The sequence below is a fragment of the Ornithodoros turicata genome, chromosome 8 (assembly GCF_037126465.1).
Source record: "Ornithodoros turicata isolate Travis chromosome 8, ASM3712646v1, whole genome shotgun sequence".
In the NCBI taxonomy this organism is placed as follows: domain Eukaryota; kingdom Metazoa; phylum Arthropoda; class Arachnida; order Ixodida; family Argasidae; genus Ornithodoros; species Ornithodoros turicata.
The window spans coordinates 24,083,426-24,110,871 of NC_088208.1; the positions used below are offsets into that span (position 1 = coordinate 24,083,426).

General features: G+C 45.4%; 1 long non-coding RNA gene across 2 annotated transcripts in view; it reads right to left on the reverse strand.

The window, feature by feature from the left end:
• LOC135366736 (uncharacterized) overlaps positions 1 to 27,446 on the reverse strand; it is a 329,450-nt gene that overhangs the window by 286,207 nt on the left and 15,797 nt on the right. The gene's annotated exons all lie outside the window — the stretch shown is intronic.

Sequence of the window (27,446 nt, forward strand, 5' to 3'; positions counted from 1 at the left end):
ACGGAATCAAAAAAAAAAGTCGTGACACAATATGATGGGTACTAAGCTCCAGAACGAAATTGCACTTCTGCATCCGTATTAAAACATGTTGCCTATTTTACGTTTTTACTTAATAACAACGTCCTATGGGCTTCCTTCAACCGCCGTTCCTCCTACACGAGCACATCACCGCAAAACAACGAATATTTGAACTCACAAAAGGAACCGAACGTGTAGCAATTTCGCTAGGATATAGTTGCCTGCACTCGGCGGGGAAAAAGAATCTAGCTCAGTTTAATCCGATTTCTCCTGCTGTGTCCTCCCCTTTGCCTACCGAACCATCGTTAATCCTGTCAATTTCGTGCCGCCGAGCGCGCGCGTAGCAGCATGCGCAGGAGCTTCAGCCAGCCAGCGAAGGCATGGGGGGAGAGAGAATGGAGGAAAACATCCTTTCTCTCCCCCGTCAATCATGCGCGGGCGGAAAGTGCAGGAAAACAAGCTCATTAGTTTGGAAGGGCGGAGGCGACCCGTTGACAGCGAGCATCTTGGCAGAGTTGCGCCTTCTCCACCCGCCTTTTGTTATCATCTGCCCAGTTTGTAGTGTGTGTGGAAGGAGTCAGTATGAAGGCATTCCGGGTGAAACAAGCGTTACGTGGCGGTGAAGCCGAGGTTAGCGTGTTTCGAGAAGGGAAGGTTTTGGAAAATTGTGTTGCTGGGGTGTTGGCGTGTTTTTTGTCGTCAAAGGCCGGAGTATGGTAAAAAGAGCTATTTACTGCTTCTTTTCTTGCTATTACTGGTTTCTCGGGCACACTGCAGCAAAAGATGCGATTTGTTTTGCGTTTAGTTTTCATCGTATTTCTACCAATCACGTGTCGCGACTCGGACAAAAAGCTGCGACGAGAGAGCTTCAGAAAAGTTTGGCCCCGCCATACAGAAGATTGCGCGGTAGTTGAATACAATAATAGACACAATAAAAGATAAATACTGCAGAAATTCTAATACTCATATTACTATTGTCGATACACAGACTGTATAGAACAAAAATTACAACATCAATACAAATCCATGAATTTAAACGAAAACAGGTCATAGCCGCAAATGAAGAACAGTATATGAGTTAGTGACATGATCAAATATCGATATCGTTTACAAACAAAAGCAGAGTAATCATTGGGGGTCACTATATTTTAAATAATGCTTGAGTGTATCAGGGTGAGCGGTTTTGGGGTTAATATTGTCTGCAACAGTGTGTTTATCAGTAATGGCAGTCGATATTACGGATAATTTAACGGCTAAATAGCGCAATTCATGTAGAAGGAGTGATCATGTTGCCTCCACTACTCTTAATCAAAGAAACGACGCTCCAATTCACTAATTCCGAGCTTCATCATACTTGCGGCCCATTGAAGAGGAGTGGATATGTTTAATGGCATCAAAGAAAAAGAGAAAGAAATGTAAGTAATGCAAGAGGCTTGCTATTCCCCAAGTAAAGGAATACAGCTCCTGCACTATAGTCGCTGTTCAGGCAGGCGTTGCGGGGAGACATCACAAAATGCCCAAGAGCTCAGCGTCCCGAAGGAACTGTGGCAGCCCAGTTGTGACCTCACTGTGCTCAGCACAGGGCCAGGGAGTATTGAGCGGCAAAGCTCTGGGTAGCCAAGATGGGTACTTCAGGGGATAATAGGGGACAATTTGTTGTTTGACGCCGCGATACACGATGATGATTCATGACTCTGAGCGACGCCACAGCATGCCGTTCGTGAACTGATTTTACCCACCAGAGGGCTCTTTAACGTGCACTATAATAGAGCACTACACTATAATATCCGCACACTGCACCAATACTTAACGCACGCGGAAGATTATATGTCTAGGCACCTGATACCATGCGAGGAAGTTGCTGGCGTTCAGCCTTGATCGAACGCGTAACCCATGATATTTTAAAGAGATAAAAGATACGAAACGAAAAAAAAAAAAAAGAAAGAACAGAGAAACCCGCTGGGGTTTCTCAGCGCCCTCCGTTAATTGGCTCCGATAATTTGCTCCGAAAACAGGCATGGCAAGTAATGTGCCTCATTAACTTTCCGCCGCTCAATGTGTTGACGAACTCGCTTTACGAGGACGAACATGCGAACAACCGTCTGCCTGTGCGCTTCGATTAAATGAAAACTAGTAGCCCCCGACGAGAAGAGCTATAAGGAAAATCCGAATCCGCTTGTCAAGAACCAGAGATACAGACAAAGGAGGAAACGGCAGAGCCAAAGAGCAGCACAAGAGAGGGGAGCACATCGAAGGCTTACTCAGCATCCGTCACTTTGTTATCGTGACATCGAGCTGGAAAACTAAGAAAAATGGAGGGCATCTTTCCACCCCAAAAGGCCGCTGAAGGAAGAATCGTGGAAAATGTAGCTCATGCTTTCGTCGGATCCGCCCCCTGCTAAACTGATAGAAATGTTTCCCATCATTCTTTCCTTCTTATTATTTCGCTTTGTGAGCTCCCTCTGCCGTTTTGCTTGTTCTCTACGTAATGCGAGTACATGTCCGCGCGAGAAGCGCCCGAGTGCGAAGAAGCAGAGGAGTATGTGTTGTGACACACGCTTTAGAGGTGACGAAATACGGTCTGCGATAAAGGATAGCTTGAACTTCAATGGTGATTTTTAGTAGGGGAACGTAATAAAAGTGCTCTACACCGCCATATACCCCGAGCTATAAAATGTTATGTAGAAAAAAAATCGACTCGTTTGAAAGCCATGGGATCAACAACACTTATCTGCGGCGAACTTTTTCCATGACTCACGTGCGCTTCGATAGATAGAGTCGCAAGATTCCCAGTCGCAAAATTTACGTCAGAAAAAAATTGAATTTTATGAATTGAACTCCGAAAGTCGCCAAGTCAACGTAGCGTATCTAGAAACAAAAAGCGAATTGCGGGATTACCGAAATCCGCGCAATTTATGCTACCTAGTGCAATGGTTGCAGCTGAAAAAAAAAAAAAAAAAAAAAAAGAAGTGCGAATACGGATACTTTGAAAAGAGCAATGGCTGAGTCACGCTGAGATCTCCGCAAAGAAATACGCGAGGACATGAATCTCCCCCCTTCGGCTTCCTTTTCGATTCTCTTGGTGATAACCACAGGAGGTTATAGTGGTGCAATTATACACAGTTAAAAAAGTGAACAGTGAAAATAGGCGGTAATAGAAGAGATAAGCGCATGAATCGCTTTCAATGTCCAATACACTGTTCAATGTCTGCATATCTCACAGCAAAGCTAAATATGGCAACATCAAACTTGGCCACGCTTTACTTCTTTGCAGTACACTTTCCAAGTCCTATTATTTCGGCGCAATAAAAAAAAAATTATCCCAACGAAACCTCTCTCCCCAATGAATTGCAAAGCTAACGAGAACGATATTTGCCTAATCTGTTCCCATTCATACGATCATGCCAACAAAATATAAGGAAAGCAACGAAAGATACAACCTAATCCTCGAACCTTTGAGACAATAGTGTCAGCCGGAGAAAGAAAGAAAGAAAGAAACAAAGAGCAGCGCTTCCGCTCTGTATCCTTTACAAGTCTGATTCCTCTTCTTTCGCTCTTAACGACCTTTTTTTTCGCTTAAACTCCGAACCCGGTGCCTCTTTATTCATGAGGTGGCACCTACTTCTGATGCTCAGCCCTCCCCCCTTGCAACTGCATTTAATGGCTCGAGACCACCCCTCATTCTTATCCCGTACCAATTTGAAACTCAATATGACTTCGAAGGAGGGGATGGGGGTCCCGTTATCCTTTCCATAAAACAGTAGACGGCTTTGACGGAAACGAAGAGAAGCAAAATAAGCAAACGTATATAAAAGCGATTCCGATTTCTTTTGTCCTCCGCTACTGCTAGCTGTGGAATAAGTTTCCTTCTTCGATTCGTCTTTTACCTTGTTTTCTTGCGTTCAGTCAGGTCCCTCTTATTCTTTTTTTTTGTGTGTGTGTACGTGACGGTCAAACCAATACGGTCACTGCAGGGCAGCGATGGCAGCAAGTCACGTGACGCTTTGCTAAGCGTTTGTCTTCAGCGTGCCGTGTGATGTCGTGATCTATATACGTGGTTCTTCTCGTATCATATTTCGCACGAAACGAGAAGAAAATTCAGCACACAATGCAGTGTCTGGTTGTACACTAGTATCTGAGCGGATGTTGGATGGCCCTAGGTTGGTGTGCACTTTCAATATTGCGGGCAGCGTAGAATTTTGCAAGCGGTCGTATCGATATTGACCCCAAAGAAATAACGATATGAAAATAGGCGTGGCTATAAATATTGCCACAGTATTGTTGAATACGTTGCGGCATCGGTGAGCAAATTAGAATGGTGCAGAGGAGCTGGCGTACTGTAAAAATAGATAACATTTCCTTGGGTTTGAGGAACATACATGGAGTTTATTTATTTTATTTATTTATTTATTTATTGGTCCATCAAGGGGCCTTTAGGCCGATACAGTTGTACAAACAGTCGTACAGTACAGTTGTACAGACAGGAGTTGTGCAGACAGCCGACCTACTTGCGGATGTTGTTTACAGAACTGGAGAGGCAGTCTAGTCTTTAGAAAAATGAGCCGCCGTCTTTTTCGCATATCTCTACTACCAGAGAAGAGTAATGGGTTATGTTTCTTGAGGTACTGGCTTCAGGCAAAAGGCTAAAACACACTAATGAGATTTTTGAGCATGTGTATATTTGAAGCATCTCCGGGAATTAATAAACGTGAACACAGGAAATGTTAAAACGTCTATCAATTTTTTTCATGGGACGTGTACGGAAATGGAAAACTTAACAACGGAGGTATTTCAAAGTTTGAATCGCGGCTAGCTAAGTATGCCAGGTTGTTAGTAAATTATCTTCATAATTAATAATAATTAATAATAACTACTTCTCTGCCGGAGAACTACGCGCAGTCGAGCCAGCTCGCAACCGAGGAAACCGGTTTTGGATGGCGGGGACTCAACATGAACGGCGCGATCTTGGAAGGAGAAACCACGTGACACGATCGGCCCAATCGCGGACGCCGAACGGCGGCACCGGCGCGGAAAATGAATTCGATACTCTGTACCCTTATTTAGTGACTCAAGGGCAACCATCATTTTAGCGCCGATACTATATGGCACTCATGTGCCCAGCTTTATTTTAATTTTAGCTCCTTGCCGCTCCTCGACATCTTGTTAAGGCCGAAACGCATGGAGCGTTTTTCCGACAATTTCAAAACGCGCGCGCGTTCGACGTGCGTGCGACCTCCGAGAAACCAGTTTTCCAACGCTCACTGAGAGTATACGCGCGAGAATGCGCGAAGCTCTCTTTGTATCGCGCGTGCGCAGAACCACCAACGCTATCCCTTACGTACGTTATCGCCTTCGCGTACGTAAGGGATAGCGTGGTGGTTCTGCTCAATGCGCGAAGCATTATGTTCTGCTCGTGCGCAGGGCCACCAACGCTGTCACTTACGAACGCTATCGCCTTTGCGTGCGTAAGAGATAGCGTTAGTTGTTCTTGCGCAAAACATAAAGAGAGCTTCGCGCAGAACTATCACGCTATCCCTTACGTACTGAAATGCGATAGCGTATGATGCACTGAACTCTTCAAACTATTTCGTTCCGCGAGGAGACTTTTGCAGTTCAGTGTCCCCTTAATAACGGTAACAGAGCCACCTATCGCGGATAAATATATAGCACGAATACAATGAGACTTAATGTTAGCTACACATCAGCGAGAGAGAAGCAACGAACCGCAAATTATTGTTTAGACGGAGGGGTGCCGCACCGAACGGGTCCAGCTCAGAAGCAAGAAGAAAAAACAAAGACCAGGAACACGTCGCTGTCACTATCGCATGTATTAAACAAGAAATCCCAGCGGAGGCGATGCTATAGCCTACGGCCTTGGCAGAGAAAGAGATATCGCTCCAGTCAAGCAAACAGCGTTCGATGTGCATGCTGTCTATTAATCCTTCCCTGGGGTGAAGCAGGGTTGTAGGATAGAGACGATATCGTTCGCGAAAGTGACGATGAATCAAATCACGAGAAAGATCTCGAAGAAAGGGCTGTATCGCGAGGTAGAGTTTATGAAGCAGTGAGGAATAACTGTGTGGTTTGCGCAAAGCAGTACGCGCATCCTCAACCGCTGCCTTTGAGGATTTTTTACGCTGTTTCTACGTCCCTGTTATGTATTCCTAAATGCTTGATGGTTCTTCTTAAACGAAGAGTAAAATGTCATGGTGACAGCGTGGAATGATGCTGTGTTATGAAATTTTGTTTTAACTCTTCTGCTACATACTATACTACTGTAAAAACTAAATATAAAATTGTGTTTATATGAAAGTAGCGATAATCACGCCAACAGACACAAAGGCTCATTTTAGTATTAAAGTTTTAATTATACTCAACGTTCGAACAAAGTTATTACAATTAAGGACTGACTCTAAAAGAGGAATGACAGCACAAATGGGAAGGATTCCAGAAGGATGAGCATTAAGAAAGGATTGAACAGCTAAGCTTGGATGAACTTATATGAAAATAAATACTATAATATATATAGGAAAAATAGGTTAATATATCAGACGGCTACGAAGTTGAATAAAAGTGAAATAATAAGACTTGGACTACAGATTACAGGAACGTTAACAAAAACTAATTTATTTAATGGGCAATTTAACACATAGATTAAAAAAAAGAATGGTCGACGTTTCGGCAGTGGCACTGTCGAAACGTCGACCATTTATTATTAGGCCATATTATTTCAATTTACCAGTTATTAGGCCGTATTATTTCAATTTCATTAAAAAAGACAGTCATCATGGGAGATGTTACTTTCTGACGAAACAACATCCATAGTGGCAATGTAGACGGGTATAAATCCAGCGAACCAGTAAGGAAGTATGAAGGGAACTGCCTCGGGGCGAGAGCCGGCTCTCGTCCTGAGGCAATTCCCTTCAATCCATAGCGGCAAGGAAGATGTTAGTGTGGTTCGCAGACCTATCCTTACCTGATATATGGTGGAAGGAGTGGTGGGGATGTGTTTCAAGCAATGATCAACACCACGCGAAAGCTTGTACATATTAAACTTAGAAAGCTTCGAGTGTCGTTTTTGACAGTTCTGTAATGGTACTCAAGGCGGGTATACACAAGAAGGCACTGAACGTTTCTAACCTCGTGAACGCTCTCCTTCTCTCTCCCTCCCCGCATACTAATTTCTATCTCTCTACTTCTTTAATTACTCATTTCTTTTAATTTCTGACCCTCCGTACCCTTTCTCTTTTACTCCTCCTTCTCCCCTTCCCCCGTCACAAAGGAGTGAACCTTGCCGCCTTGTCTGAGCAGGCAGACCTCGCTCCTCTTCCGTTGAACATCCTACCACCGCCACAACAAGAAGGTGCCCGTTTAGTCGATGCTAAAAGAGCCACCTCAGCCTCGTCCGTGTCTGAGGCGGCACATTTAGCATGGATTATTATCGACTACCCCGAATTTCTGCAGTCATCCGCCCCTTTCGTCGTTCCACGTTTCAACAATATATTTCATCCCATTCTAAGTTCGATCAGTGAAATCACAACCGTAATCAGACTTGTACGTATTTGGAGTATTGTATTTAAAATACTATTTTAAATACAATTTGCGGTATTTTGGTACTCTACTCAATACTTTTTGTTTTGTGTATTTGTACTCCATTTAAAATACATTTTATGGTATTTTCTACTCAATACTCTAATTACATATTTTGGATCTCCCTCTCAAACTTCCCGTGTCTCGTCTTTCCATTAACTTGCTTGTTCGGTGGAAATTTCCTGAGTCCCTCGGACTTGACCTGGACATTGGCCCTTCTTGGAAGCCTCCATTTAGAGATCTTGCCCCGTGTGTACTAATCCTTGGCGAGTGAGGGTTCTATTATGTGTGCCCTGACGTGGTAACGCCGCATTCTGACCTCGCCGAGCAGGGACCTGCTAGAGGTTTGCTTTGTTCTGGGTCAAACATACTTAGTGGAGTTATGTGGTATATCTTTGTCATCCTTTTTGGGACTCGTGTTTAGATCACTCCTACCACACAGGGACGGCTTGCGTAGTACGCGGGGCTTAGGTGATTCATGCCACATAGCGGCGACTTGCCGCGTTGACCAGTGACTTTTTGCGTTGAAGGATAAATAGTATCTTAACTGTATTATACTATATAACTATAGTATCAAATACTTCTTGAAGTATTTCGTACTGTAGCTTAATTACTTTAATTTTCGCGTATTTATACTCTATCTTAATTACATTCTAACGTTAGTATTTATTATCTTATCCTAAAAACATTTTTGAGTATCTTGTACATGTCTGCAACCGTTGAATGCCTCATATGACTTGTGGGCTGACGTCTTTTGCTCCAGAGACCCTCAGTATATTGAAAAATAAAGCGCGTTAATTTGCAATGCGTGAATGCTAAGACAGACGCGATACCTCAAGCTCCGTTGAACCTTCCTCACTACTGTACTCCACTGTCACAAATCGCACGAAGCTTTCGGCCAACCTTGTGCAGAAACAGAGACACAGAAGAAGAAAAAAAAAATCAGTTATAGATTAAGGAAGGGGTGGAGGTCTCCTATTTCACCAACATCAAAGCCGAAATAGGCGCCGGTCATCTGATGTCCCCTCTATAGTCTTTTTGTTTCCATTTTAGACTTCCAGTTTTGGAATATCACGATAGATTTTCCCCCAGAAGGCAAAAACGGCACTGGATGTGACGTGTGCAAAGCTCACTCACTGACTTTCGGTGGTAACGTGAACACAGAATAAAACTCGTCTTCTGTTCACGCGTCACCTGCCCCACGCTTTTCCCTCCTCCCGTATGCCCTTTCCTACGCCTCCTTCCCTTCATTCGGACCATTTTCCTTTTTTCCCGTGAACATAAACACACACTTTTCCTCACACACAGCCTGCCATCAAACAACGGCAACACGTTTCGAAATAGTATCCGCGCAATACGCAGCCTCCCAGGTAAGTCCAAAAACATTGCTCCCCTTGACCACGTCTTCGAACGCCCGTGCGTTCCCTTTCCTTCGAACACAACAAAGGCTCCTCGGGGTGCCACTTTCTTCCACTCACGCCATTCCTCTCCCTCAGTATCCCCACACACTTTCACCTCGACTTATCTCCGACAGCCACTCTCCTCCGGCACCAGATATTTATGGCAGAATCCTGAGAAATGGCTCACTATACTTTCTCTTTCTGTCTGTCTAGCTTTTCTCGCGGAAGGCGTGTGAAAAGGCACAAGAAAGACGGATGCAGGTAGAGCGCGCGCTCCCCTTTTCGGGATCCCCGTGATAGGTACAGTGGGTGCGCGATGAGAATTTACGGTGAAACCTCGGACTTTCGGGATGGCAGACCTCCCGTCGTACCTTCTACTCTCTCCGCACTTCACTTTGTTTCCCACCTCAGCAACTATCACCACAGTTAATCCAAGTCCTGTTAACCGGGTTCTTTATGTGTCTCTTACGCTCTCGTTACTCCAGTTCATTGTTTTCGAGGAACAGAGTTCGAATATGCCTTCCGCGGTCGGTACGTAGGTGTAAATTCGCTCAGTTGAAGGAAGGAGGCCTGAAATGCGCTTGAGTTGCAGTCCAGCGCTGCTGCACCACCCGTCACTGACCCAGTGTTTCACTGAGCCCAAGCAGCGAAATATATTTGTCCAATACTGGCTGGACATTGGCAACACCGGTTCAGTGTTGGTCGAGTATTGGACCAGGACGGCCATGTCCAGCTAACATTGGATCCACGACTTCTCTAGTTTTAACCGAAGCATTAACGGCCCAAGCCCTTTCCCTTCTTTTTTATCAGCATTAACGGTATACTGTAATTGCCCAATATTAGCTCGATATAAAAGTGTTTTTACTTTTTTGTCCGGCATATTCAACCTTATCACTTTCGCCTAGGTTGCAGATTGCGTACAATGCAATTCCCATGGATATTGACCTTTTTAATGCTTTCTGTTTATTTCAAAGTGCTGTTCCTACGCACTACTTGACACGGTGCCTTCCATAAGTTGATCATTGTTACATGTTAGTGCAACATACATATATCTTGCCCCTGTTCTGTTATGTGCTCTTTAAATACAGCATCTATCTATCTAAAGCATCTATATCGGCAATACTGGTCCAATATCGAACCAGTATTACCGATATCCAGCCGTGAGACGTGGTCTGCAATCTGTAAGTGCCGTGGTGGTGGTGCTGGTGAAAGGTCTCGCCGTTGTCGGCCTCACAGAGGCGGGCAACGTTACGACTGGCGCCCTGGGGGAATGTGCGTCCTGGGCAGACTTCTAAAGCAATTGTACCAACATATGTCAGTGTACCACGCCGTTGATATGCTTTACAACTGAACGTTGTTTCTGGGCACAACTTAAATTGTGTGCCCCACTTTCATGCTTTCGAGGCAGACACCTGGTACGCGTTTTAATGCAGACGCAGTTCATTGCCACTGGAATAGTAGTTTGCAGTTTTTGCAGCTATTGAGTTCTCTCTCACACAGACGCGCATACGAAAAGAAGAACGTTTGAAGTTTCAAGGGATTGGCTGTTCTCTAGCTGCATCTTTCGTGTTCCTGGCAAAGCAGCGGGAAATCCAGAACGTTTTCGGACAATTCATTGCAGATATTTTACATCAGAGATTTGTATCGGTGCGCACACGTGATGGAGCCACACCGGAAGTCGTGGTAACGCACGAGGTACCACAAGGTAGTGTGTTAAGCCCTATATTATTTAACCTCGTCATGGTGGGTTTGAAGTCGTGCATAACATCCAAGGTCAATATCTCAATGTTTGCTGATGTTTGTATCTGGACAGTTGGAAAATCAAGACCTGCAATTCGGCGTCGCCTGCAGAGCTCACCGGACAGAATCATGCAGTTCTTCACCAAAGTCGGCTTGGATATATCGGGGGACAAATCTGCAGCTCTCGCCTTCACAAGGAAGCATATGCACCGATATCAGCTGTTTCTTGTTGGCTCGCCGATCAAGCACGTGAAACATCACAGATTTCTGGGTGTCGTCCTCGACTGCAACTTACCCTGAAAAAAACACATCGATCACCTTGACAAGAAGGTTCAGCGGTGGACCTCCGTCCTTCTTGCATGACGAACTAGCACTGGGAACGAGACAGAGAGAAGAGACGACAGGACAGGTACTAGACTTCCAACCCCCAGTCTTCTTCCCACTGTTAGTTCGTCATGCAAGATCAACACCAACACGTCCGGTGTTTCCCTTTGATGACTCAGTCCTTCGTCATTTTGCTGGCACCAAGTGGGGTACGGATGAGCAATCACTCCCGACGGTTCACAAGGCTCTTGTTCGTGGTTCACTTGTGTATAGCCTTCCCGTTCCTGATGACATTTCTGAGACGTAAGTTCAGCGGCTTCGGTGCTTCCTTGCACGCAGCCTGAGGATCCGTCTTGGCGTCCCCAGAGCAGCAGAAACTCAGATGGCCATCGCGGAAGCTCATGACATACCAATTGAAGTCCTCAGGACGAGGGAGACCGTACGTCACTATTTACGCCTTATCGCTCATCACCGCAGTCACCCATTGCTAGCAAAACTTTATGCGCAAGCAGAGCAACCTCTACAAAATCGTTGTGGAAGCAAAGCCTAAAGGGATCGTTTGTAGTAAAGCCAACAGTGTCTTCGCCTCCCCCGCGGTCTCTGCCACTGCCCTCTATCTCCCCCGGCATTCCGGGACTCAACGTTAAAAAAAATAAATAAAGTGCCACAGTCACTCCTTCGCCAGATGTCATTGAACATTATGTTAAGCGTCTACGCTGAGCACACTGCCGTCTACACCGACGGGTCCTCTACACCTCACGGATATCGCCTGGCACATTGCACTTCCCCTACGTCCGCAGAACTTTACGGCATCTTGTTCCTGCGGTATGCTCTGCACGAAGCTCCGCGAATGTGGGTTGTATACACGGACTCCAGGGAAGCCCTGCAGTGCATAGTGAGCATGGGTGCACGAGGTACATGGCTCCAATTGTCACGGACATCCTCAGCGACGCTCAGCGTCTTTGCGACGTAGGTCACTCCATAACTTTTCATTGGATCCCAGGTCACTGTGGACTAAGCGGAAATAAAGAGGCTGACAGAGTGGCTGTTGTTGCCAGACAATGCCAAGCGGTGATACCGAATATGTTGACCCGCGGTGACAGGAGGGCATTCTTGTCAGCGATGGTCCTACCAATGGCGTCCCAACAATATCGCCGGGACATTACAGATAGGTCCTTGTTGCACGCTGTCGATCCAGCTTTGTCGTTTTCTCTCCCAGGCCGTTTGCCCCGCTGTCTCACCTCCCTTCTGCATTGACTTCGCCTCAATGTAGTCTTCACCCCGCAGTTCAGACACAGACTAGGTTATGCTTCAACCAGCTCGTGTCCTAACTGGGGCATAGTGGCAAGCATTCAACACGTCCTCGTCGACTGCCCTCTGTACAGTTCGGAGAGAGCAATGCTCCAGTCTCAACTGACCCGTATCAACAACCAACCGCTCAGCCTTGCAGCAATCTTGCGTCCTTGTTCTAACCCTGTGCAGCAACGTCAATGCCAGCACTCATTCTATGTGTTCCTGACGTCTTCTGACCTGCTTGAACTCCTATGACCTCAGAGTTGTTGCCATGAATGCGTAGATGTGCTCTTCACAACATTTCAACTCCGGTGGCCGACCGGATGAACTACTATCCCCATCAGTTACGACGCACCTGCGTGCGTGATATCTCATTTGCATGTGTCATATGTGTGTGCGAGCGTATATTCCTAATCTTTTTCATCGTCATCCCGCTCATATATTATCCCACATGCACTGAGGCATGGTACCGCATTTGTCGCGGTGAATCACCTCATCCCATTATCATTCATGTTGAGCTGCTCATTGTCCCATAATATAAGTAGATCTTATGCGCACAACGCATGCCGCAGTGTGCCGTTAGAAGGAACACAGCGTTAAATGCTACCCTCTGAACACTCTGATCGCGAAATGCCCTACACACCGTATTCCAGGGTTCTTGAGCAACACTGGATGAAAAAGTAATTAAAAAAAAACAACCAATGGTCGTCGTCACAACTTTCTGTCGTTTGTATAAATTAGCCAATGTGTGTCGTTCTCGGAACTAAGAGTTGGAAATGTTAACTTATCTGTCGCAAGCAAAAAAATCTGAATGAAAGCAAACTAGAATTCCTATGTATAAGAAGTAGCGGATACCAGGGTAGGCTGAACTACAGTCGAACGGAATGGGAATGAGAATGAGACTCGCTCAAAGGATGTCATGAGGGTTGGAGGGTCCTCTTTAAAGGGACACTAAAGTGCAAAAATTCCTCCACGTGGAATGAAAGATGCCGTTCCCTTGATACGAACGCAAAATGGACGGGGTTCATCCGCTGCGTCATTCGTGATTTATGATCGATAGAAAAAAAGCGCAATGTACGCTGTACCTCTCCCGCTACTTCTCAATAAGTCCGACAATGCGGAGAGGCCTCGGATTGGTCACCTCCAAAGACCAACTGCGATGATTGGACGAATCGTTTGAGGATACCAATCAGAGGCGTCCCTGCGTTGTCTGCCTTCTTGAGAAGGCGAGGGAGAAGGAAAGCTCAGCTTGTGGTTTCCTTCGGCCATAAATCCAACAACACAACGAAATGACTTCCGTTCCTTCAGTGTTGGTGTAAAGGTAACGGCATTTTACCTTACACGAGACGAATTTTTTGGCAGTGTAGTACCCCTTTAATGCCCTACGCATTTCTCCACACCTCGAATGGGAGTTGTGCGTCTTTCACGAAGGGGGCACTCCACGTTTAAAACGTGTCAGCGTCCTCTATGCCCACACTATCTATAGTTTAGGACTTGATTCGCCACACGCGTGTCCTGAAAGCCCGACCCCAAACTTTTTTTCCCGTATAGTACCCGGTCCGAAAGAGAGGCACAAACTGGAATCCGCCTGACACGAACTATTTTCAACAAAAACGAACATGATGATCTAAAGAACCAAAAACAACGCATATAATACGAAGGAGAACAAGAACAAATAAATAAATACTAAATGAACGATCGTGACCTTTTGCTGTCCGAGAGCAGGCCTCACTGACAGCTGGAGATTGCACGAAATGGAGTTTTGATCCGCGCGCTATCCTGCACGGAGAAGAAACCGAGCTACGATACACCCTTCCTCTGCTTTAGTTGCTGCACGAGAAAATAGAGAGGGAGACATCAAGCGTTGCGTTGGATTTGGCAGACGATAATCTCGACACAATTGGGTGAGTTCGAGTCGGTATGTCTCAGAGGAAAGTGTCCAGAATAATATTGCGCGGGTCGTATAAAAAAAAAAAAAAACTGCTGTACAGAAGCATGTTTTGACGGGATGTGCAGCTTGATCTGATTTGGACGTGATATAGCTATAAATGACGGAACATTGCGGGAATCTTGGGTGACAGTATACGATGACACGGGGTGAGAAATGAAGGGGTGATAACATTATCACTTCTGATTTGTGGAAAACGCGGAACGTTCGCCTTTTTTGGGACACTTTGTCCACGCAGTTCCCTGGGAAGTCAGCCCAGGACGCATTGCTCCCCCTGCGATAGTCGTGACTTTGGCCCATTAAGTATGGCCGACTACCGCAAGCAGTTCCACCATCATCACCACCTTGTGACAACTATCATAACTACGCAAGTTTCAGAAAAGGCGTTCCCCTCCCGTTTTCAACGAATCCTTTTTCTTAATTCCGTGTTAAGCGCCGCGAAGCAACTATGGCTATGAGCGGCGTACGGACGTGGGCAGGAGGAGACAGGATAGCAGGAAGGAGAGGGGGACATGGGGTTAGTAAGGATCCTGGGCCGACTTCAGAGAGAACTGTGCCGACATTCGCATGTAATATCTGTCCGAAAACCCTGGGAAAAACCTCAGACAGCACAGCCGGTGACAGGATTCGAACCCGCGTCGACCTCACTATATTGGCGTGGAGGGCGATCATCCTGACCACTACGCCACGCGGGCTGGTTTTCAACAAATCAAGGGATATTATAGTTGGCTAGGGGAGTGCTATGCGATGAAGCTCCGTTTTAAGAGTGTACACATCAATTTATCAGAGAACTTGGAGAGACATAAAGTCTGTTACCCCTCTCAGCCCATGTTGAATTGAAATTTCCACACTCTGATCCAAAATAAAGTAAATTCGCAAGCAATTGCAGCTTCTAGTCCCTACACTGCAATTACTCCCCACTTTATTGTCCTGACCCTGAAAATTTCTCCTCAGTGCTTCAAATAATAAAGCAAATTCGCAGGCAATTGCAGCTTGTAGTCCCTAGATTGGAATTGCTCCCCATTTTATTCCCCTCACCTGGAATTTTACCCCCAGTGCAACAAATAATAAAGCAAATTCGCAAGCAATTGCAGCTTCTACTCCCTAGATCGCAATTACGCCCCACTTTATCCCCCTTACCCCTAAATTTCCTCCCAAGTGCAACAACTACTAAAGTAAATTCGCAAGCAATTGCAGCTTCTACTCCCTAGATTGCAATTATTCCCCATTTATTCTTCTGACCCTAAAATTCCCCCTCCCTGCGCAACAAATAGCTTCGCATCAAATCCCTAGTAAATCCCTAAGCTTCGCATAAACTGCCGTTCCTCCAGGAACTAATGCTTGTGGCAGTGCATCTAATCCCCAAACTAACTATAATTACTCGCCCTTTTTGACGCGATAACTCGGTAAGTGATAAACCGATAGCAACCATCCGGCTCAATCCAGAAAGCTTACACGTGTAAGATTCTAGCTAACAAGGTCATTGCGGCGTTTGACGAGATCTCTATGGGTGTGGCGGTCGCGTGCGAGACAGACGGAAACATATGGGTACGTGTACCTTGCGGGCAGTCTACCTCGCGAACGCGTGAAGCTAGAACGCCGATCCAGGTGTCGTTGGAAGGCTCTTGAGAGGCTGTACCTGTACCTTAAGCGATATCGACAGTAACGATAATTTTATAAATTTGCAGAGTTGAAATATCAAACTTTTGCCAGAATGTCGACATATATGAAACTAAAATATGATCAGAATCGAAGGAACTGGCAATCAGAAGAAATTGGCGGCTCGAGAGAAACCCAAAAAGCCCCCAAAGTCCAGCACCGAGCGATCGAGAGAACTAGAGGGGCGCCGAAGGAGATTAGCGGCGGATGCAGATTCGACTGCCGGCACACCATAGCGAGGCCCCTCGCTCTCCCAGACGAGTCCCTCTCCCACTTCGACTAGTGCGAGTGTGAAAGTGACCTACAAAGACGATGGAGTGCATCCAGAGGGGGGCACCGTGGAGGAGCCAGAGCCGAGCAAAGGGATCAGAGATCGCGATGTTTTCATGTACAGCACTGCGGCTTGGACACGATAGAACCCGTTTTACGTGTTTTTTTTTTGTTTTTTTTTCATCGAGTGTACCTCCTCCACTGAATCAGGTTCCAGCTCGAACTCCCCGAGTCTTCGAAATGCCCTTGGAGAGGCGCCAGTGTTTGACTGCATAAGGTGCAATAACGCTCACAGGACAGCACCCGAGTCAGGCAATTAACTAGTACGACATTTTAAAAAGAATCACACTACAAAAGGACATCTCTCAAAATGAAAGTGACTGCAGTCGACATTGTCGAAAAAAGACAACGAGCAATCAGTAGAGAGTTTTAGGAAAACGTAGAAGTTTCACGATAAAATAGCATAAACGCAGGCGGACAACGTTTTTGAAAACATGAAAAGCTAATTGCCTGATTCATTGGAGTGGGTGACATCACGTTGCAGATACCTGATTGACTGACAGCGATACCGAATCGGACAGCGTTTACGATTCCCTAAAACTCCCTATGACTACTTTCGCTTACACGATACCCTCACACGTCGCTGCAAACTTCAGATCCCTACCCGATAAAACGAAAGGTTCATAAAACCTGCCCACTTGACTGAGATTATAGTATTCTGTGTTAGCGCCGCGAAGCAACTGTGGTTATGAGCGGCGTACAGACGTGGACAGATGGAGAGAGGACAGCAGGAAGGAGTAGGGGTCAGGGGGCTTTGTATGCGTCCTGGCCCGACTTCAAGGGGAACTGCGCACACATTCGTCTAGAAAGCTTTCGGAAAACCCATGGAAAACCTCAGACAGCACAGCCGGCGGTATAGGATTCGAACTAACCACGACCTTGGCTTCAGCACGACCATGCCGCTGGTATTATAGTAGCAAGCTCCATGAACTCTGCAGCAGTAGCTCCCTCTGTGTATGCAGAGCGAGCTGCTATTGAGACACCCTATTCAGCACTCGCGGAGAGAGACTGCCTGCAAACACATCTCAGTGAATCGCAACGCAGTTGGCGAACCCCAAAGGAACTCCGATGCTCTTGAACTACGGCTCATTACCAGATACTATTCTAACTGATAACCTAGCATCAAAGCTGCCGTAGGCAGGAACGTTTAGCATTACGAGCGACAGAATGCGAACATAATAGACTTGAAATAAACATGTCATGTCATTTAGCCGTACCCTAAGATCTCGGGTAGCAGTATACCTATCCGCTTAACGCAGTAACAAGAACGGCAGGGAAATAAATTATGACTTAACTCAGCTACCAAAGGCACCTTCGAACCCGTCCCCAAGTTCGCTATGTTCGTGTCTTTTCTGTTTTTTTTTTTAACCGGTGAATCTACAAATCACAGCTCAACCTGGTGAAATAAAATTGAAGAAGAAATAGAAGGAAACGCCAAAGGTTGAGAAACAACAACAGCAAAAAAAAAAAAAAAACTGATACAACGCGGCGCCACTTGCACAGAGCGACCCGAAGCAATCAGCGAGGCATTCCAAGCGAGCAAAGGAAAGAAAGAAGGAAAGTTTGCCAATTAATCGTACTTTGGCGTCGCATTTCGCACTTTCTTCTCTCTTGCGTGGAGACATTTGTCTTACGTGCCGTGAAGGGAAGTCAAGACGAAACCAGAGGTTGCGAGAAAACTTGTTTCCAATACAACTACGCCCGAAAGCGAAATAAATGACCCGGTAATGGGACATGGAATTAAGCCTTTTTCCTGCACCTTCTCTCCTGTTTCGTTTTCCTCGGAACACTTTTTTTATACATTCATATATATATATATATAGCAATGTGTAACTTTGACGTTTCTTTCGTGTTTATCCATGGAAAGTCTGAAGATGGGAAAGAGACGAGCAAGCATCTTCGCCTCGTTTTTAGACGCATGTGAACGAACGCCTTGCTAGAAAAAAAAAAATCTTTCTGTCGAGTAAAGCGGAAGGTGTTCACAATAACAATTCCGAAAGCACGACCAAAAGCCAGTCGCCTAGCTTATTCGCCTAGTTCAGAAAAGCCTGTCGCCTAGCCGGTCGTCTAGCTTATTCGCCTAAGTTCGAAAACATGGCCATAAGCCAGTCGCCTAAGCTTATTCGCCTAGTTCGGAAAATCCAGTCGCCTAGTTCGCCTACCCAATCGCCTAGCTTATTCCCTTGAAGTGGTACACATCAAGTCGCTGATTTTTTTATTTGACAGCTCTCGTTCCTGTGCCGTTTTCGTTTAGAAGGCGTTCGGTCTACTAGGACTAGCTATTGTGGATAGTCATTCTTGTACTATTTTATGCGTTAATACTTTAAAAGAAACTTGCATATTACAGATACTTTAAAGGAGTACAGAGGGCCATCCAAAAAAAACTTCAGATTAAGACATCTGATGAAAGTGTGTGTGTGTGTCATTATACCGAATAGCGCGAAAGGTTTTGATGTGTGCAATTTGTTTCCCCGAAAAAAAAAAAACTCACATAAACATAGCTCCGTGCGTTCACCCTTACCTCGCCACTCCAGCTATAACGAGGGTGAGGAGGTATGATGGCACGTCACCGATGACGGCATAAGGAGACTCGTTCTGGTTTGCTGGTCAGTGGTGGTCAGCGCCTTGTCCCTTTGCCGCCGTAAACCTGTTTTGCCAGTTTTCCCGGAGAATTGGGGATAGGAGGAGCGGCCGAAGCATTACCGAGCAAGGAGAAAGGCTTTACCAGAACCCCGAACAGCCGAGTAGCAGACGACATTTCTCTAGGACAATCAGCGAACGTTCTCCTTATAGCGTGAGCGCGAGATTCCAGGCAGATCACAGGCTGGTACTGCTCTTCACCACCGTTGCGCACGGTCGCTTTTTGCTGCGTATTTTAAATTCAATTTCTGCGATAATTATGACTCAATGGTGTAAATTACCTCGCATGGTGCACCTTACTGGCCTACTTAACAGTTTTATAGGAAGAAAACAGGGTGTTAAAAATGACTTCTGTGCCACTTTAAAGCTACTTAAGCAACGAACTGCAGAGACAAGATGACGCTTTCTTTTCATTTCTCTGCCGGTACTCGTTTGTCATTCCAATTCACTTAATGACAGTGCGTACAAAGGGAATTATACAGGGCCGTTTATTAGGAGAGTATGGCCATTGGGAGGAGCCTGTCTCAAAGCGCGTTATTTGACGTCACGCGATGGGCGGCGCCAAGGTCAGCGTCACCATTTTGGATCAGAGCTATCGCCTTGAAACCTCCTATTCCGCCATTTCGGAGCAGAGGCACAGCCTTTAAATTCCCCCGTGCCTCCGAAGCGCCCCTTTCATCCCGGTCAAGTGGGCGGAGCGATGACGGCTCTGACGTCACGGCGGCACCCCATCTCCGGGTGGCAAAAGATCACAGAATAGCCAAACTCTCCTCATAAACGGCTCTGGGATGATTCAGACAGTACTGGTGTATTGGCCGGTAACGGGTACCATTTCGGCATTTTCCCGGATATCATTACATGTACACGTCGTGATTTTTACCCTACCAATCATTAAAACTACAGCGATCTACGTCATCCATAGCTTTACATATTGGTATTGTGGGAGTAGCAGAATTCGTCAGGTGACGAATTCAATATCTTCCCTTTTTATATATATATAATCAAACTCAAACTCAACATATTGCTATTGTATAACACACTCGATACCTTACTCGCGTCATCGCATTACTTCCAACATTGTTGGTATGTGATCCAATAAACGTCAACATGACCATGTAATGTTGTGCAATATATATATGAAATTACATTTATTATTATGTAATATATAGCGCATAAGACATAACGCCACACACACAAAAACACTATATATTTTTAATACATACAAATACGTACAATAGGAAATACATTAACGTCTTGCATTACACGCCTTGCAACGGCTAATAACGAACAATAAAAATGAACCGTGTCATTCTCGCATGTGTTATGCGCTTTCCCCCCTCCCCCCTTACTTAAAATTCTAGTAGCACGGTATTGAACTTTCCTCATGAGCGAGCATGTTACTCCGAGGGATCGCTTTCATTTGGACTTTTTGCGCACGACCCTTTGGTACGCCATCAAGGCTTCAATCCTAATTAAAATCGCTAGACCACCCTCCGTATCGCAAACAAAATCATTTCGGAGCAAGATCGCATGACGGCGCGGCACACGATGATAATAATTTCGAAAGATTGAGTTCCATCTCTCTCCCCCTCTCTCTCTGTATCCCTCCCTCTGACAACCTCATTTTTTGTACGTGTTTACTTTGGAGCATAGACCGGGTGAATGCATCATCCGCACTGAACGAGAAAGATGAAAAGAAAAGAAAAAAAGCAAAAAGAAAAACGCACGAGTCATCCTAAAGAAAATGATTCCCTTCAATCAGTTATTCCGCTTTTCGAAATATGTTCGAAAAGCCAGACTAAAATATGGACCCGAATCAGAAACGGGGAATGAATATCGATCTTTAATAACGGCGTTGCCACGATGTCTGATAGAAAGATTAAGCAAAAATAATGAATGAACAAAATTTATTTCATATCTGCACACAAAACCCATCGTATAGTTTGTAAGAGACGAATGTGAGGCTACAGAGGAACCTATTTTGGACGTGATTTGTGTAACTTACATTGCATGCGGTGGCAGGCTGAGAAACATGAAATGTGAAATGCATCATGTTTTCGCAGGGCACCGTCTGCTGATTTCATAGCATTTCATAGCAGTTTCTACAATAACGATACTACTACTACAACAACAACAACTACTACTACTACATGTATGACGATGGGATGAGGTGATTCACCGCAACAATTGGTACCACACCTCGGTGCATGTGGGTTAATATATGAGTGGGATGACGATGAAAAAGATGAAGCATATACACTCGCACACACACATGATACCACGATACTATTGGAAGCCTTCTGTTTTGGTTTACTCACTTTTTGTCCTACTCTTTCTGTTCGAAGACAAACAGGATGACACAGTGGACTGTTAGTCCACGAGCGACACCGTAACACACGACACAGCTGGCTCCATGTCTGCTTGCGCGTACGTGATAACAGAGCACTCTACAGCACATTTCACATCTAACCCTATAAGAACGCCATCATCCACAACGGCGGACACGGTATGTTGAAGCCAAAGTCTGAGTTTGCAGTCTGATATCATTGTATTGATAGTGGACTATATTGGATGGGGTAGATATAGTGGAGGACACATTGGCTCCACGAAGAAATGGTCCACCCCACGCACCAGTGCCGTGTATGCCATAGGGAGTCTGGCCATTAGGAGGAGCCTAAAAAAGAGGCTCGACCTGTCAATCAAACTTAGGCGCATTTCATTGGTTACCGTTTTCCATGGGAGCTGCCATGACACCAAATTTTCTCCAAAATGGAGGGTGGTGCTTGGAACAGCGAAGCGGAGATTTCGTGACAAAACATTTTCACAGACTACTTTAATTTCATACTATGAGTATATATCCTCATGTACGCATGTGCAAAATCAGCTTCAACTTTCGCTCCGCCATCATTATTTACGTGAAAATGGGATGTTTCGTCGCTAACGTTATGCCTAGTTAAGATCGTGATACCACGAAAATAGTAAGAGGACGACCCTTATACGTAGGATTTTGCATTATATAATTGCATTTTATTTATACATACACCTTTGCTCCTTTTTGATTCAATGTACTTGCATTACGTGATATAAAACTTCATACCGGCTGTCGTCTGCTACGAAGAAGCGGTTGTACAGCCATCCTGGCCAATCACTTCTGCCAGCAACCATTTCTGCAATTCTGAGCCTTCCCAGCATGCCTCTCTCCGTGCAGATGGCGTTGATAACAGTGGGCGCAAAATCTGTCGTTTTGGTCTGTCACCAGTGATATCCGTTTCAATCCAAATCCATCAATTTTCTCCAAAATGGTAGCGCCCAGTAAATAAGATAAGACCTGTGATTGGCTAGATACCTCAAAAAGTGGGTGGAGCCTCAGGTATAGGCAGGTCCCATTAATGGCCAGACTCCCTTTGGCATGCACGGCACTGCCACGCACATATCTACTGCGCCACCTGTACGGTATGGTTCCTGTACGCATGAGGTTTCGACAGTATTCCGAAACTTCGTTCGAAAAGGGCATGTCCAGTTATTTGGTCGTTCCCGCCGTGTAGACACTGCTAATTCGGGTAATGTTTGATGAATGCTGGTGGCGTGAAGGTGATGAATGTCTTTTCCAAAAAAGACCAAAATTCATGTGGATCGATGCAACACGAAGAAATGTAACCGTTTGCCCCTGCATAACGTATTCGGAAGGCTTCAAACCCGTCGTGACATTGATGACCAGCTGTGCTCCTTACTGCGTGAGATGCTATGAGGCTTTTTCTGCCAATCACAGTCAAATGAATTACACACAATCCAAAGCACAACTCGCTCCCTCCAAGCTGCAATTTCACTCGTGTCAGTTCTCTTCCCCCTCAAAATCACCAACCGTGTCTCAGAGTCCCTATACTTTTACAACCCCATTGTATGGCGACGAAGCTTCCCTCGCGACACGAGATCTCGTAAGACAAGTCTGACAAGTAGACTCGTAGACTGACAAGACATTGCTGCGTAATGGAACCATGTAACAGAACCATCCCCACGGAGCACTAAGAGGGTGCAGGAGGAATATATATTTTCTCACTCATCCCTCCACATTTTCTTCCCCCATTTTGTTCCCCCATTTTCGAAACGGTAAGACCGACAAGACTGGTAATCAATTGGCGTTCAATTGAATTTTTTTCCACCGCGAGCACTTTCGCTTTTGCTTGCAGGACGAGGATTTTGCCACCGGAAAGGGAAACCATAAATGGGGATGCCATAAATCACACTTCTCCTTTCCCCGCTTGTTACGAGTAGCTAATGTTCTGCCAATTTTGTTTCGTGCCGTTTTCCGATTGTACTCTCAGCCTTTCGTACTTTTTTTCGGGTGAACAAAACTGAAGATTGGGTAGGGAGACCTCGAAACGAGTCCCCGCGATCATCGAGCAGCACCATCGCTTGCGCTTCGACGCGTAAACTCATGCGCGAGAATTTCGGGAATTAAATAAGCGTAATGGTCCTTTTGTAAAGCGACGTGGTACCTTTATGCAAGAACGAGCCGCCACTATCCATGATAGATGGGCGACGATTGCATTGCGTAAGTCTCGCAGGCGAGTGGCTGTCGGAACGGAACTATATCACCCGCGTATTCTTTTTTCTTTTTTGTTTTTCCCGATCCGATCACTTTTTATTTTTCATTTTATAAAAGTTTCACGGGTTTGCAGAACGATGGTTTAGAAACCTTTGAAGAGTACCACGTTCCTTGAAAGCCTTCATCCGCGTTCGCACTGTCTGGCAACCTGCGCATATTAATAAGCCTACACTCATAAAAAAGGGTGTAACTCCTTTTCCTTGCCTATATATATCACTCCCTTTTGGAGTGTACAATCACTCTCCGGTAAGGAGTTAAAGGATCTCCTTTTTTAGAGTAATTGTACTCTACAAAAAGGAGTGAGATACGGGCAGCCTTCGACGACCGTTGAAGCCAACTGCCTCGAAGAACACGCTTAGCCTCAGCAAGTGTGTTAATGTGTGAACTTCTAAACGGGTATTGAATCCAATGCTGCTTGACAGGTTGACACGATAGGTGCTTATAGTCTTAGCTTATAAAACAAAGGGTGTACAGTAACTCCTTTTTGGGGAGTACACCCTCGCGACATATTACTCCGTTTTGGAGAGTACAATTACTCTTTAAAAACGAGTCCTCTGAGTCACTGAAGTGAGTGAGGAGACCCTTTAACTCCCTTCTGGAGTGTAATTGTACTCCCCCAAAAAGAGTTACTGTACACCCTTTGTTTTTGCAAGAGTGTAAGCGCCTATCGTGTCAACCTGTCAAGCAGCATTGAATTCAATGCCCATTTAGAAGTTGACACATTTCACGCTTGCTGGCGCTACCCGCGTTTTTCGAGGCAGTTGGTTTTAACGGTCGTCGAAGGCTGCCCGTGTAACGGGGGAGCCTAGTGAACTTTAAAGGGGCATTGAAGTGTAAAAAAGTGTCCTCGTGGATTGAAAGGTTCCGTTACCTTGACTCCAACACAAATGCAACGGAACTCAGCCGCTTCGTCGTTCGTGATTTGTGAGCGCAAGAAACCGCAATGCACTCTTACCCTCTCCCTTTCCTTCTCAATGAAGGAAATGGAGATGTGATGGTGAAAGGTCTCGCCGTTGTCGGCCTCGCAGACGTGGGCAACGTCACGACTGACGCCCCGGGGAATGTGCGTCCTGGGCAGACTTCTAAAGAAACTGTGCCGACATATGTCTGAAAGCGTCCGAGGAAAACCAAGGTAACACCCCAGACAGCACCCTGATGAACGCATCCCTTGATAACATATCGTGTCTAAACAAAAAGTTACGATGTCTGATATACCGCATTTGAGTGTCTTGACCGGCCGTAACCCGCATATGTACCCAATGTCTGCACTTTGGTGTTATGCCTGTTAAGTCTAAGTAAACACATTAAGCTCTAATGCTTTGTCAAACATGCGTCATGAAGCAAAGATTTCTGGAAACGTCAGTATTCCACTGATACGCGCACAGATAGTACCCATATATATGGTCAGATTGGTCTGATATTCATATAACGCTTACGAAAATTTGATTCTAAACTAAGCAATCCCAAAATACTGTACATAAGAACATGAGACAGGAAGCCGCCACTATAACTCTTCCCGATTTGCTGTTTTACTTAAAGGTCATTTTCTTATGGCACAGTCTATGCCGCGTTAGCTACATGTTATGTTCGAACAAGCAGCCTTCCCTAAAATGACGTCCTCCGCGTATATTGTCTCGTGTAAAGAAAGGCAAGCCACTCGTCGAACGCTTTTAGTTGTCCGAGTACTATTATTTGGCACTCGTCAGACAGTAAAGGCGTCGGCACTCTAAAAGACTACACTGTTTCTTTCTCTCTCTCTCTCTCTCATTAGGCTGGAGTGCTGTTGAGAGTACGAAGCGCTGAATACACGAGGCCTGACACGACTAACTCTTTGAGCACACTTTTTAAGGAAGTGTTATCGACAAGTTGCTGTAATAAACAGAAAAACCGTAAAATGCACCATCAACAATCGTATTCCGACAGCTTACATTAGCATACGATGCGACCTAGCAGAAAGACCATCACCCCGTGCGCAACGTGAATTTGATGAGTGAGCGAGTTTCCCTTTTTTAAATTTTTTTTCTCGCTCCGCTATTTCGAGTAGGAAATATCATTTTTCGAGCGTTTTCAATGTATTTTACCCGCTGCCTAGCCAAGCCCATATGCTGAACGTGCTAAACTGTCAGCGTGCGCAAAGTATCAAACGCCTCGAGCTTTAAGCTCGGCGCAGCAGACTTTAAAGAAAATGAAAGAAGAACGGCGTGCTTCTGCGATCTCGCGCTTATACAATTGATTATCCTACGTAAGGCACTGATATGCCCGCTTTTTAAATTTAGTGAGTCCTACTTTCTATTCCTTTTTTTTTCTTTTTACGTGGGATTGCTTATTTCTGCGTTACTGTGACGTGAGAGGCCCTGCATTTCGCAGATTTGCATAAAAAAATGTTTTTCTTTTGGCCCCGCCGCATTGTCTTCGAGTGCTGAGGGTCGTTCGGTCACGTTCCATTATGTAAATTAGTTTTCGCCGCGTTACGCTTCGCTGAGAGGGCGCGCGTTATTCTTTAACATTTACGTATCTAGATCGCGTAATAATTACAATAAAACGGGATGGTGCGCTGCAGCAGATTTCAGCCATTAGCGCGGCCTCATTGCTTTTAGTTTCGCTGTACAGGGAAGGAACTGCGCTGTCCATGCGCTTGTCTTTTATGCAAACGAAGTCGGCCCACGTGGGTAGCGTTCGCTATGAGATGGGGATATGCAAATAAGTGAACTAGACGCACACGCAAATTACGGAGGGAAACAAACAGTCCAACCATAACACGAGATGTAAAAAACGCAAAGGTTGCAAAGTACCGCTGTTTAGATTGCGAATGGAAGCGCGTCGTGTTATAGTGTTCGTAACTGTCATAAGTAACTGTAGTAAGTGTAACTGTAACACAAGATTCCAGCGTCACAGAACAGGACCAACATTAGTTTTTTTTTTTTTTTTTGGTGAGACTCTCAGCCAATAATGTTATGAGAGCGGCGGGTGTACTTCGTTGCATTGTACTATAGGACAACATTGTATCACAGTTATTTGTCGCGTAAATTATAAACACGCGCGCACTGTGGAAAATAAAAATCAAGCTGTTAGCATCCCCAGCACCACCGCCTTGTATCGTAAACAGCACTGTATCGTGCCAGTCCTTGCACTCGTAGATCTCTCTTGTCACTTGTCAGAGGCAGGTACCCGGTGACCTTCAGCTGCTTCGACTCATCTCGTTTTGCATATTCATTGGCATACCCCATTATTAGCTTTCTTATTCAAACTTTGAGACAATTCGCGCGCAAATTTGCTTCAGGTAGAGCTGTGGATAGCTCGTTAAAGGGATAGCTCGTTAAAGGGATACTTCGCAACCAAATGGATTTCAAGGTTGCGGTATTCCCACAATCTTTTACACGAACTGAACACAGTTGTGAAATATCTCATTTAAAAACGAAGGTGGAATCGTAAAAACGACTACGAAAATTTTAAAAAGTCTGGCTCCCACCGAGCGTCGATGGAAGTACTTAATTCTTTCTCTGGTCGGCCAACGTCACTGTGCATTAGTCGTAACATTCCTGCTGTGTTTCCTGACTCTCAGGCAAGCAGGTGACCGCTGTTTCCTTCCATCAGTGTCTGAGTAATCTTATCCCGAATCTTCGTCCATTGTTTTGTTTCGGGAATGTAACACAGCGTCTGCGACCGGCGTTGTGTACAACTTGTCCGCTCCATGCAGGGTGACGTAGCGCGTTGGCCTTCGGAAGGGAACGTTTCTGCGACTCCTCTCCACGTTCCTGTTTCGGTTTGATTGCTCGCTTATTTGGCGCATAATTCGACACATGAGAAAGAAACAAAGTTGATGGCAGGTGTACCATGTGGTATGTTATGCACCAACTACGATGCGCAGCAATTTTTTCACCGACTGTTCCGAAGTATC